Here is a 14,461-nt window from a genome sequence, read left to right on the forward strand (position 1 = left end):
AAGACCTAACTTACTCAAACTTTCTCTATAATTTAGGTGCTGAAACCAAGGTAACATTGTAGTAAATCTCCTCTGTACTCTCTCTACTTTGTTGACATCTTTCCTATAATTTGGTGACTAGAACTGTTCACAATACTCCAAATTTGGCCTCACCAATACCCACTTTTGAACACCTCTGTAATCCCTTGCCGGAACTGCTTGTCTAGAAGTGGAACATTGAACCTTCTTGTTTGAGGGGCCTTCAATTTGTCTCAGCTGTTTGTTCTGCATATTGCTTCTGAGATTAGGTTTGAGGAGACCCAAGCCTGTGTGCAAGAGATGACCTAAGAACTGCATCGCTGATGCGCTTCTGGTTGTGGAGTGTGCTGCATTGTATTTTGCAAGGAGGAAATTGGCAACATTCTGATTCAGCATCAGTGTAATGTGTTCTACTGACAATGCTCTTAGTGACTTCTTTAGTCTCTGGACAAACCTTCCCCCCAAGCCATTTGTACATGGTGGTTCAGTGGAGGTTTGATATGTTTTATTCCATTCATTTTCAGGAATGCCTGAAACTGTTTTGCAACAAACTATGGTCCATTGTCACTGACTAAGTGTTCTGGACACTGGTCCTTGAGAAGAGGCTTCTCAACACATAAACAATGTGTGAGGCTGCGGTAGAGATCTATAGATTCCTCAAGATTCTCCTAGCCAAAGGGGGAGGGTGAGCTCTCACAACCGATTAAATGCTCCCAATGTGGGGTTCTTGAGAGTCATATGATAAACCATCTGGATTTCCAAACAAAAGCAGATAGAAGATTATTGGAGATTTACTATCCTCTCTAGCTGCACAATTTTATTCATGCACCACAATTTGTTCAGCTAGGTAGGTTTCTGTTTAGGCATCATTTTTGATCACGCTCGCTTTCATTCCTCACTGCAACTCACTTGACTGCAACTTCTTCAATTCAGCCACATGAACTGAAATAGAGTCTGCTTCCTTTAGATTCCACTTACGATATATAAAGCATTCTGCAGTCAACAATGGTTTTGGTTCTAAAAGCTCCTACGTTATTTTCATGATAAAAGCAAAGTTCATTTTGGCTGGTTTGGTTGGAGGAGTTAAACTTCTAAGCAAACTGTATGCTTTTCCACCTATTACACTCAGTATCATTGACACTTGCTTTTCATTGGCTATTTCATTTGCTTCAAAATACTGCTAAATTCATTCAGTATACATAATCTAGTTATCTTTTGTTCAACCAAATGCCTCTCTTTCCAATATAGCCAGCCATTTCTGCTCTTTTTTTATAATAATTATTATAACGCACTTCTCATTATTTATGAACCCATGAATTTTGTTTGTTTTCTGCCTTTTTTTTAAACTCAATTATCTTTCTCTCCTCCCTTCTAGAGAAACAAAAAAATGAGGTGTTTTTTGTTAACTTGAACATCTCACTCCGCTTCAATAGGTAGTTGCCTCAGGTTAGTTTTAAAACTTACTCATTCTGATGAAGGGTCTCAGCCTGAAACATTGACTGTACTTCTTCCTATAGATGCTGCCTGGCCTGCTGCATTCCACCAGAATTTTGTACATGTTGTTTGAACTTCTAGCATCTGTAGATTTCCTCGTGTTTGCGTTTTAAACTCAACAACTTGGTTTAGTTTTGTAATTCCAGAAGCTAATCAAAGGAAAAAACACAGGAGTCAGGATAAATGTGTCTATTTCTTTTTTACTTTAATGAGGTGTGCACTTCTTACATGGTGGGATAATGACGTATTTCATTCATGTACTTCTTATGTATAACCTGTAGTGAATAATGTAAACAACAAAGAATGCTGAATTAAACAATATATTTACAATATTACTCAAATATGGTTGGTTGCTCATCTAGAAGGAAAGCTCTGATTCCAAACCTCCATTGTCTTGTGGCTATACCTACTCATGGAGAAGGCTTCAGTCGTAAACACAAAGAAAAAAAATTCAGAGCTGAAGTCCCTAGAGCAGTCAGTCCTACATTGATTGACATTGACTGGCAACTCCGGCATTGCTACTGGTGACAATCCTGTCTCCATGGTTCCTTTGGATTTATTAGCTGCATGGAGAAGGGGAGCCTACTGCATTGGCAACATCTTGCTCTCCATATTGTACAGCCCTGGCTTGTGTACTGGTTTGCATATCACAACATCCATGGTCAACTCTGACTAGCTGAGGACCACCACCCAGAGATCTAGAAGACAATATATTCAGTCTGTTAACAGTACAAGCCGACAATCATATTTAACATTATAAACATGCAGGTGACTGACATAACCAGTTTATGGAAGTCATTTTCATATTTGTCAGGTCAATGACAACTTCCTAATCACCACTGAAACATACTCAAAATTGATTGAAGATAAACACAGATCAGGCACAATAGCAGAACAGATAATCAACAAACTGAAAGCAATATTTGCAGCTTACTGGGCATACTTGTACTCCAACAGAGAACATAGTCGCTTGGATAATTTATGTAGAGAAATAGCATCGAGCATAACATTCAGCCTATAACAGCATAGCAAAATTATTCAAAAGCAATCTCAGAAAAGCTTTGAAGAAATATTTCCCAAGAATAATCATTCCAAACTAATTATAAACTGTTGGTTCAGTAATTTTCTAGTCAAATACTGTGCAATTCTATATTCCACCACAGGATTGATTAAAGCTGAGCTGTTGACTTGTCATAAACTGCCAGTGTGTTTGAGTTTGCAGCCTTCTACCTGGCAAGAGAGAATGGAGAGTCAGCCATGGAAACAAATGTAGAATTTGAGTTCACACTTTAACGAGAGGTAACCTGAAACAGTTGGAACAAATGAGGGCACCAAATATGATGAACAAACACAATAGGCAGAGCAAGTATACTGCTGCAAACTTAGCAGGTTTACAATATCAATCAATAGTGTGAAAGTTAGAGGAAAAGTTATAAACAACCAAGTGATCACAAAGATAAACGGAGAAGAACAATTTAAAGAGAAATATGACAAACGTGTTCCAGAAGTGAATATACAGCTAAGATCTACAGAATTAGAAAGCTGGCTCAGACTGCCATGCTTGCTTCAGTTCACTGTAGCTCTGGTACAAGTGTTTTAAGAAAGTTCGTTGGTAGATGCAATTCATAATAATTATGTGCATGGGGCAAAAAATGTTCTTTCAATGATTAAATCAGTGTGACATATCTAAATGTAGTTATTCAAATGACTCTTGTGATGTAATTATGTCATTGTTCACATATGTCCAAATCCTTCTAGACATTACATCAAAGCTCAAATAATCCTGTACCCTCAGGACTTCTGTTGTGACTGGCAGGTTTGTTGGACTATTAGCTGTTTTCTCTATTAGTATTGAAATCCACTTGATTGTTTTATGTACAGCATGCTACACAGCAGAATAATGCATTTTTCAGTGAACCAAGTAAGTTTAAAAGCAAGAGAAAATTAGCAGAAGCTGGGAATCCAAGCAACACATGCGAAATGCTAGAGGAACTCAGCGTGTCAGGCAGCATTTAGGAAAAGAGCATAGTCAATGTTTCCCATCCCCTTTTCCCTCTCTCGCCTTATCTCCTTGCCTGCCCATCCCCTCCCTCCGGTGCTCCCCCCCCCCCCCCTTCTCTTTCTTCCACGGCCTTCAGTCTCTTTTTCCCAGCTCTTTACTTCATCCCTCCCCCTTCAGTTTTCACCTATCACCTTGTGTTTCTCTCTCCCCTCACCCCACCCTTTAAATCTACTCCTCAGTTCTTTTTCTCCAGTCCTGCTGAAGGGTTTTGGCCTGAAATATCATCTGTGCTCTTTTTCCTAGATGCTGCCTGGCTTGCTGAGTTCCTCCAGCATATTGTTGTAGGATACAGACAGCAAGCAGAACGAGCTGAGAAGTGGCAGATATAGTTCAATCTGGAAAGTGTGAAGTGATACACTTAGGAAGGTCAAACTTTAAGGCAGAGTACAAGGTTAATGGCAAGATTCTTAGCACTGTGGAGGAACAGAGGGATCTTGGGATCCTAGTTCATAGATCCCACAAAGTTGCCACACATGTTGATTGGGTGGTTAAGTTGTGTTGGCTTTCAGTAGTTGGGTGACTGAGTTCAAGAGTCACAAGGTAATGTTGCAATACTATAAAGCCCTGGTTAGACCACACTTGAAGTATTGTGTTCAGTTCTGGTAATCTCATTATAGAAAGTATTTGAAAGTTTTAGAGAAGGGGCAGAGGAGATTTACCTGGATGTTGTCTGGATTAGACAGCGTGTCTATATGGAAAGGTTGAGTGAACTAGGGCTTTTTCCTCTTAGGTGCAAAGGAAGATGGGAGGTGACTTGATAGTATGAATAAATGAATTGACTTTATTTCTTATATCCTTCACATACATGAGGAGTAAAAATCTTTACGTTTCGTCTCCGTCTAAATGTGCAGAGTGCAATCATAGTAATTTATTATAATTTATAATAAATAGAACAGTCAATGTAACATAGAAATACATTCAAATCAGTGTGTTAATCAGTCTGATGGATTAGTGGAAGAAGCTGGCCTGGAGACTGTTGATCCTGGCGTTTATGCTGCTGTACCGTTTCCCGGATGGGAACAGTTGGAATAGTTTGTTGTTGGGGTGACTTGAGTCCCCAATGATTCTACGGGCTCTGTTTACACACTTATCTTTGTAATTGTCCTGAATCATGGGAAGTTCACAACTACAGATGTGTGGGCTGTCCACTCCACTTTCTGCAGAGTCCTGCGATTAATGGAGGTCCAATTCCCACACCAGGCAGTGATGCAGCCAGTCAGGATGCTTTCAATTGTGCCCCTGCAGAAAGTTCTTAGGATTTGGGGGCCCATACCAAACTTCCTCAACTGTCTAAGATGAAAGAGGCGCTGTTGTGCCTTTTTCACCACATTGCTGGTCTGTACAGACCATGTAAAGTCCTCGGTGATGTGGATGCCAAAGAACTTAAAGCTGTTTACCCTCTCAACCCAGAAACATTGATGTCAATAGTAGTTAACCTGTCTCCATTCCTCCGGCAATCCACAACCAGCTCCTTGTTTGTGCGACATTGAGGCAGAGGTTGTTTTCTTGACATCACTGTGTCAGAGAAATCACTTCTTCCCTGTAGGCCACCTCTTTATTGTTTGAGATAAGGTCAATAAATGTAGTGTCATTGGCAAATTTAATTAGCAAATTAGACTGCAGTGACACAGTCATGGGTACAGGTGAGGGAGCCCACTTAGTACACAGCCCTGATACAAGAGTGGGCTCCTATATTAAGAGACAGAGGGGGCCCACTCTTACTACCTGCTGGCGATCTGACAGGAAGTCCAGGCACCAGCTGCACAAGGCAGCGTCAAGGTCCAGGTCTCTGAGCTTCTTGTCAAGCCTGGATGGAACTATGGGGTTGAATGCTTAACTGTAGTCCAAGAACAGCATTCTCACATAAGCATCCTTCTTCTCCAGATGTGTAAGGATGGTATGTAGAGCAGTGGCTATTGCATCGTCTGTTGATTGGTTGTGTCAATAGGTAAATTGTAGGGGCTCCAGTTTGGGTGGCAGCAAGCTGCAGATGTAATAATCCTTGACCAGCCTCTCAAAGCATTTGCTTATTATTTAGGTGAATGCGACAGAACATCAGACGTGTAGCCATGTTACCTTGGTCTCTTTTGATACAGAGACAATGGTGGATAATGAAGCAGGAGGGCACTCTACACTGGGAGAGGGAGAGACTTAAAATGTCTGTAAACACACCTGCCGGTTATGCTGTGCACATCCTGAGTACTCGCCCTAGGATGCCGTCTGGTCCCACAGCCTTGCGACTGTCCACTCATTGGAAACATCTGTGTACCTCAGCCTCAAAGATGACCTGGTTTCAGGACGTAACGGTGGTGTTCCTCAGAGCTCAGAGTTAGCAACATCAAACCGAGCGTAAAAGTGATTGAGCTCATCTGGGAGAGAGGCTGCGGTGTCGGCAGCTCCACACGTTTGGCTTTGACATCTGCGATGGTATGCGGCCCTCGCCACAAGTCACATGTGCTATTCATTGTGAATCTTGACTCAGTCTTGTCCCTGTATAGTTGTTGCGCAGTCTTGATAGCTTTGCGCAGATCGTAGCTGCTTTTCCTGAGCTCTTGCTGATCACCGGCAATGTAAGCTCAATGTTGCACGATAAGTGCTGCTTCCACGGAACTATGGATCCAGGGTTTCTGGTTCAGGAAGACCTTGACCAGCTTCTGGGGGACAACATTGTTGTTGTACTTCCAGATGAAGCACGTGACTTCATCAGTGAACTCGGAGACATCCTCATCATGGCAGACAATCCAGTCGATGTCGTCGAAGCAGTCCTATAGCATAGAGGCTGATTGCTTGGACCAACAGCGGACAGTTTTAACTATGGTCGCCTCATTTTAGCCTCTGCCTGTACATCAGCAAAAGCAGGATCAAAGAGTGATCTGGTTTTCCAAAAGCTGGGCGAAGGAGAGCTTTGTAAGTGTTGCAGAAGGGAGTTTAACAGTGGTCAAGTATCTTATCTCCATGAGTGCTCACCTGGATATGCTGACAAAACTTCGATTTTATTCACCAGCGACGATGAAGGCAGCCTCTGGGTGTGCAGTCTCCAGCATGTTGATGTTCAGTTCCTTGACAGCCAGTCTAGTATCAGCCTGTGGTGGAACGTACACGCTGTGATGATAACAGCTGTGAACTCCCTAGCCAGCCAGTAGGGTCTGCACAGCAGCACCAGGTATTCCAGGTCTGGGGAACAAAAGGATTTGAGAGCATGCACATTCTGGGAGTCACACCAAGCATTGTAGATCATGAAGCAGAGCCCTCCTCTACTCTTCCCAGAGAGGCTTATCGACCTGTCGGCCCGAACAGGGAGTACCCAGTGGGCTTGATTGCATGATCCGGCATCTCCTCCATCAGTCAGGTCTCCACGAAGCACAAAACATTACATTCCTTTGTTTCCCACTGATAGGAAATTCTGGCTGTCAGTTCACAAAGCTCAGTTCATAAACACAAAGTAGTGTTTATGTTTAAGATTATGAAAGGCAGCTCCTTTTTCTGAGGGTGACAAGGGCCAATTCCAGAGAGATTAGATGAGTGGAGGAAAGTTACAGGAGGTTTAAGGAAGATGTCAGAGGTCAGATTCTTTTTTAACAGAGAGAGAGGAAAGTGTGTGGTATGCCCTGCCAGGGGTGGTGGTTAAGGCTGATAGAGGCTTTTAAGAGACTTTTCAATAGGCAGATGGATGGAAGAACACTGGAAGGAAGGTAAATTGATCAGGGAATAAGTTTTGTATAGATCGGCACCACCCCATGAGCTGAAGGGCCCCAGTTGTGTGTGATGTTCTATGTTCCATAAAAAGATCAAGAGAAATGAGACCCCAGTAATTTTAAAGATTGTGTGAAAAACAGGGCCCTGGTAAGTTTAAAAAGACCAGTGGAAATAAGACCCTGGTGATTTTAAAGGGAGTATTAGAAACAGAATCAAAGTGAATTTAAAAGGAGCACACAAACAAAGCCAATGTAAGGTTAAATGTGTTGGAAATATAAATAATCCAGAATTGCATTCTCATGCTCATTTTAAACACATTGGACCACTGGGGGTTGGCAGGGGGGGGGGGTGCAGTTCTAGTGAGTCAGACAATGAACCATCTGGATTTCCATAAAACAAAGCAGATAGCAGATTATTGGAGATTTACTATCCTCACTAGCTGCACAATTATGTTCATGCTCCACTTTGCAATACACTATAGGGCTTGTGTATCCACACTTTAAATGTCCAGCTAAATATGCTTCACCCTGCCATTAATTCTGATAAGTAGTTCAAGGATTGGCAATGTATGCTAATTACACCATAGCCATTAGGTAGCAAAGTAATCAGATTGCTGGTCTAATAATCAGAGGTTGTAGATATACTAGAGATATAGGGAAATGAGTTACATTCTATGAAGTTAATATCTGTAATACTAATATAACCAGCTATATATAAATAAATCATTTACTAATGCCCTCCAGACACACAACAATGAGGATAGCTCTTAACTGTCTCCTGAAATGGCCTATCAAGTCACCGAGTTAAAGGGCAATTAAGGATAAGTGCTGGACTTGCCAGTGATGCAAAACATCTTGTGAAAGAGCACATTTCAACTCTGCCTGCAAAAAGGATTCATCACTGAGTCTCCAGAGGAGAGAGGTCAGCAGGAACAAGATTCCACTTAAAGGTTTGGGAACAGGTTGAAGAGACCTAGAAAAATTCATGAATTTTTCATTACAAAAAAAAACAAATAGACTTGCAAATAGGGCCACAGTATTAATGTGCTGTCCAGATTCCCAAGTTTGCTACCAGCAATGACTCCACTTTGAAGCACAATTCTCAAAGCTCTTATTCATGCCACAAGATAAAACCTATTACAGGTTGTGTAACTGCGCTCTCAGCACCACTATCAATGTTAATATAAGCATACACTTCACATCCCAGCCATGAAATCACAATGCTTCATCTTACCGACAGTGAGAGATCTGTCCTTTCTACTGTATTTTACTGGTCCTTCTTGGCATAATCAGTGAATGAAGGAACTTCAAGGTGCCATCCTAGGGGGCATCAATAAGAACATCTAGAAACTGATGTAACCCACACATGGTGCCAACTGCTGTGTGTGCCACGATAAAGAGTGTACACATTGGAAAGGGTACAGATGTCCTACGTGCCCAAGAGCAAACATTTAGTCATTCAAGACAAGATTCAACATCATCAAGAATCGCCCCAGCTCCCTCCTGAGGCTTCATGGTTTCAGGATCTGAGTGGCCTTTGGACAACTGTTGATACCTTTCGGGCTGGCTGGTAATCTGAGACTCTCCCTCAGAGGTAATGGCTTCCAGCAAGCATGACAACAATCAACAAAGTCAAAATAAAATTTATTATTAAATTCCATATATGTTTCCATATGCTAGTTAGAAATTCATTTTCTTGCAGACCTCGTTGGCTCTTCACACAACCCTGGAACATCTGGACAACAAAGATGCATACATCAAGATGCTCTCTATCAATTACAGTTTGGCATTTAACACCATCAAAACTCAAAACCCTCAAAACTACTCAGTAAACTCCAGGACCAAGGTCTCAATATTCCTTGTTCAATTTGATCCTGGATTTCCTCACTTGTAGACCTCAGTCAGTTTGAATTGGCAAAAATATCTCTTGCACAATCTCCAATAGCACTGAAGCACCACAGGACTGTTTACTTAGCCCCCTGCTCTACTCGCTTTACACCTATGACTGCGTACAGCTAAGTACAGCTCCAACACCATATACAAGTTTGCTGATGACACCACTGTTGTGAGCTGTATCAAGGGGGATGATGAATCAACATACAGGATTGAGAATGAATACTTGGCTGAGTGGTGTAATAACAACAGCCTCTCACTCAAAGTCAATAAGAACAAAAAACTGATTGTAGACTTCAGGAGATGGAAACCAGAGGTCCATGAGCCAGTAAACATCAGAGGATCAGAGGTGGAGAGGATCAGTCGCTGGGTGTCACTATCTCAGAGGACCTGTTCCGGACCTATCATATAAATATTATTGCAAAGAAAGCCCTAAAGCTCCTCTGCTTCTTCAGGAGTCTGCCAATGTTCAGCATGTCCTTGAAAACCTTGAAAAACATCTATAGATGTGTGGTGGGAAGTGTGCTGACTGGCTGCATAACGGCCTGGTATGGGAACACCAATGCCTTTGAGTGGAAAATCCAACAAAAGACAATGGATTCGGCCCATACATCAAGGGTAAACACACCCCGCCCCAACCATTCAACACTTCTATGTGAAATGTTGCCATAGAAAAGCAGCATCTGTCATCAAAGATCCTCACCACCCAGGCCATGCTCTTTTCTCTCTGCTGCCATCAGGTAGAAGGTGCAGGTGCCTCAGGACTCACACCACTAGGTTCAAGACCAGTTACTGCCCTCCACCATCAGGCTCTTGGACAAAATGGGATAGCTACACTCATTTAAGGACCCTGTTATATTGTTATTTCATGCTGATTATTTATTGCTATTTATTTATATCTGCATTTGCACAGTTTGTTTACAGTTAACAATTTTTAATGTTTACAGTTATAGTTACTGTTCTATAGATCTGCTAAGTATGCATGCAGTAAAAGAGTCTTAAGGTTGTCTGTGGTGACATGTATGTACTCTGATAATAAATGTAAACTTTGAATTTACAGGAAAATAAAGAAATACAATAGAATTTATTAAAAACAAAAAGATAAACAAAAACCTGTATACAAAAGAATAATACTGAGAACATGAGTTGTAGGGTGGGTCTGTAGGTTGTGGAATCAATTCAGTGTTGTGGTGAGTGAAGTTAACCACATTGGTTCAGGAGCCTGATGGTCACAGGTAATAATTACTTTCAAACCAGGTGGTGTGAGATATAAGGCTCCTGTACCTCCTGCCCAATGGTAATAGCAAGTAAAGAGCATGTTTGCACAGCGGGGGTTCCTTGATAACGGATGCTGCTTTCTTGTGACAGTGCTCCGTGTAAATGTATTCAGTGGTGGGGAGGATTTTGCATGTGATGGATTGGGCTGGATCCAACAATTCCTGAGCATTGGTGATGCAACCAGTTAGCATACTCTACAGTACTGTGCAAAAATTCTTAGGCACATTTATATACAGTTTCTAAGGTGCCTCAGAATTTCACCCAGTACTGTAGGAATTTGATATATTGTATTGTACTGCTGCTGGAAAAACAAAAAAAAATAATGACTTGTGAATGAGGATAAACTACATTCTGATATTGGTCTCTGTTATGATCTGAGAGTGAGAAGGGGGCAGGGAGAGGAAAACCATGGTTGGGAAAAGGGGAAAGAAGAGTAGTGGGAGAAGGAAGCACCAGAGGATGCTGGGATTGAACTCTGAACTTCAGCACCCCATGGCGTAATAATATTGCACTAACGCTATGCTACTGTGGTGACCGTGTCTCCTCTAAAACGTTCAGAGACTTTTAAAAATCAAAATGGTAGTATTCAAAATTAGAAGAAAATATACAGTTAATTAAAACAATCGAATATATTAAATTAAAGCAAAATACATAAAAACAATAAAATGCAAGAACAACTCAGCAGGTCAGGTGACACCTGTGGGAAGAGAATTGTGTGAAGGCCTCTCATTGGTACTTAAATAAAACATGTATTTCAGGTTTCTCGTATCCGCACTTTACTAATGTTCATGAGCCAAAATGAAGGCATTAGAAATGGCAAAATTTTGAACCTGGAAGGCTTTAAATGCCCAGATGAAAGATATGGTTCCTCAAGCTTGGTTAAGCCTCACTGCAAATATCCAGGACACCACAGACAGAGAAGTGAGAGTGGAATGGTGAATAAAAGTATTGGTTTATTTTTGTCAAATGTACTGAGATACAGTGAAAGCTCCTGTTTGTGTGCAATTCAGACAGATGATTCCGTATATAATTACACTGAGGCAGTAAAAAGTCAAGTGGAATGCTGATTACCCTAACAGGGAAATTGCAATGGGGTAGACCAAGTACAAGAGCTACTATGACGTCAACTAGGAAATCAGGAATTTGTCTTTACCGTTTAACGGTAGGATAGAAAATGTCTTTGAGTCTGGCTGCACATGTTCCAAACCTTTTATATCTTATAGCAATGGGAGAAGAATGTATGGCTTGATATGTGCAATAAGCTCAGAGTTACTCTTCCAGAATGAACACAACTGTTCTGCCAAGCAATCAGACTGTCTGCATTGTAATGAATGTGAAGAAGCCATATTGCCAATACAAGGTGGAGCACAGCGGATTGGAAGAAGTGTAAGAGAATCATTGCTTCAGCTGGAAAGACTTTCTGGGTCCTGGATGGGAGGAAGGTAAGAAGTGAAAGAACAGCTCTTGAATTTCCTACAGTTGTATAAGGAAGTACTATAACATTGGGAATGCAAAGGTGGAGGACAGAGAACAGATCAGGAAGAAGCCCCTTTAAAGTACTGGAAGGGAAAGTATCTAATGGTGGAATCTTGCTAAAATCAGTAGAAATTGCAAATGATGATCCATGAAATGTATAGGAAGGTGGCCTGGAAGGTAAGGGCTAGGGAACACTGTTCTTACTGTATCTAGAGGAAGAGAGGGAATGTGAGTACAGGTGTGGGAAATAGTCAAGGACTACTTCACGTATGGTAGAGGGGAAAGCCGTATTTCACGAAGAAGGAAGAATAAATCTATCTCTCCTGAAGTCTAGGCTGGCAATTCCTATTCATGCTGATGAGGTTTATAATGTTTTGCCAGGTATGACTAGCATTGGATGGAAGAGGCAATACCCCAATGTGACATAAATGGATCCAAGCCAGAATACACTCAACATTTAGACTCCACATAGCTTGCAACAACAGAACTACTAAATGCCAAATGTTTTATTTGGAACCACCAACCAGCCAGCATAATCTAGACAATTATGTTTTCTTGCCTTTCCCCGCATTTTCACCAGTACCTCTAACAAATGATTCAACTGTCTCCTCTCTTCATCCTCCTTCCAGATTCTCTTCCTTCCTTTAACCCTCCCCAAAATTTGTTCTTTGTCTCTTTACCCTCCTTGTTTTTTAGTCCCAAATGATTTTCATTTTATCCATTGCCAAACAATACTGATGTGCCCTCTGAGCATTATTTAATGGAGGAACACAAGGTGGTATTTTTTCACCCTGTTGCTCATCTATGAAACAGGCTTTATAGACAGCGGGGAAAGAGGAATGAAGTGACACAAATAACAGACCTGCTGCCTTCAATAACCTCCGAGTTCACTCCTGATATCTGTACTGCAGTTTATTCTTCCTGTGACTGGGTAATTCTCTTTGAAGCTCTGGTTCCCTCCCATATCCCTCAGATTCATTGTACAATGCAGAGGGAAGGTGATGGGAACTGGGGAGAATGAAATGGAATAACTGCAGAATTAGTGTAAATGGGTCTTTGATGGTTGGCACAAATTCAGTATTTCCTGAAAGGATGAGTGATTCTAAGACTTCCGTGATTTTTAAGACAAAGTGGGCTGGAAGCTGAAAGTGGAATGATAGATAAAGTTAGAACAGAATTCAATCACAAACAAGAGAATATCTGTAGATGCTGGAAATCCAGGCAACACATCCAACAACCCAGTCCTGATGAAGGGTCTCAGACTGAAACGTCAACTGCTCTCTTTTCCATAGATGCTGCCTGGCCTGCTGAGTTCCTCCAGAATTTTAGGACCATAAGACCATGAGACATAGGAACAGAATTTGGCCATTTGGCCCCTTGAGTCTGTCTACCATTCAGTCATGGCATATCTTTTTTCCCCTCCTCAGCCCCATTCCCCAGCCTTCTCCCCATAACCTTTGATGCCATGTCCAATCAAGAACCTATCAAGCTCTTCCTTAAATACACCCAATTACCTGGCCTCCACAACTGCCTGTGGTAATAAATTCCACAAATTCACCAACCTCTGGCTAAAGAAATTTCTCTTCATCTCTGTTTTAAATGGGTGCCCCTCTATCCCGAGTTTGTGTCCTCTTGTCCTAGACTCTCCCGCCATGGGAAACATCCTTTCCACATCTACTCTGTCTAGGCCTTTCAACATCCAAAAGGTTTCAATGAGATTCCCCATCTCCACCCTCCCCCCCCCCAGCATCCTACTAAATTCCAGTGAGTACAGACACTGAGCTATCAAACATTCCTCATATAACAACGCTTTCATTCCTGAAATCATCCTTGCGAACCTCCTCTGAACTCTCTCCAATGCCAGAAAATCTTTTCTTAGATGAGGAGCCCAAAACTGTTCACAGTACTCAAGGTGAGTCCTCACCAGTGTCTTATAAGCCTCAGCATCACATCCCCGCTCTTGTATTCTAGCCTTCTTTAAATGAATGTTAACATTGTATTTGCCTTCCTTACCATCAACTCCACCTGCAAGTTAACACTTAGCAGGTTCTGCACTAAGACTCCCAAGTCCCTTTGCATCTCAGATTGTTGGCTTTTCTCCCCATTTAGAAAATAGTCGGCACATTTATTTCTGCTACCAAAGTGTATGATCATGCATTTCCAACATTGTATTTTGTTTGCCACTCTGTTGACCATTCTCCTAATCTGTCTAAGTCCTTCTGCAGCCTACTTGTTTCCTCAACACTACCTGTCCCTCCAACAATTTTCATATCATCTGCAAACTTGGCAAAAAAGCCACGTATTCCATCATCTAAATCACTGATAGGTGGTAATAAAAAGGAAGTGGTCTCAACAGTCCCCTGCGGAACACCACTAGTCACTGGCAGCCAACCAGAAAAGGATCCTTTTATTCCCACTCGCAGCCTCCTACTAATCAATCAATGCTCTAACCATGCCAGCAATGTTCCTGTAATACCATGGCCATTTAACTTGGTAAATGGCCTCATGTGTGGCACCTTGTCAAAGCCCTTCTGAAAGTCCAAAT

General features: G+C 41.7%; 1 long non-coding RNA gene across 2 annotated transcripts in view; it reads right to left on the reverse strand.

Moving 5' to 3' along the window:
* Positions 1-1,707: 1,707 nt before the first annotated feature.
* Positions 1,708-14,461, reverse strand: part of LOC132382481 (uncharacterized) — a 65,936-nt gene continuing 53,182 nt past the window's right edge. For both annotated transcript variants that reach the window (XR_009508347.1, XR_009508348.1), the window contains exon 3: positions 1,708-2,742. This is a non-coding gene — a long non-coding RNA (uncharacterized LOC132382481). The remainder of the gene's footprint in view (positions 2,743-14,461) is intronic.

This window comes from Hypanus sabinus, chromosome 28 (genome assembly GCF_030144855.1).
Source record: "Hypanus sabinus isolate sHypSab1 chromosome 28, sHypSab1.hap1, whole genome shotgun sequence".
NCBI classification, from domain to species: Eukaryota; Metazoa; Chordata; class Chondrichthyes; order Myliobatiformes; family Dasyatidae; genus Hypanus; species Hypanus sabinus.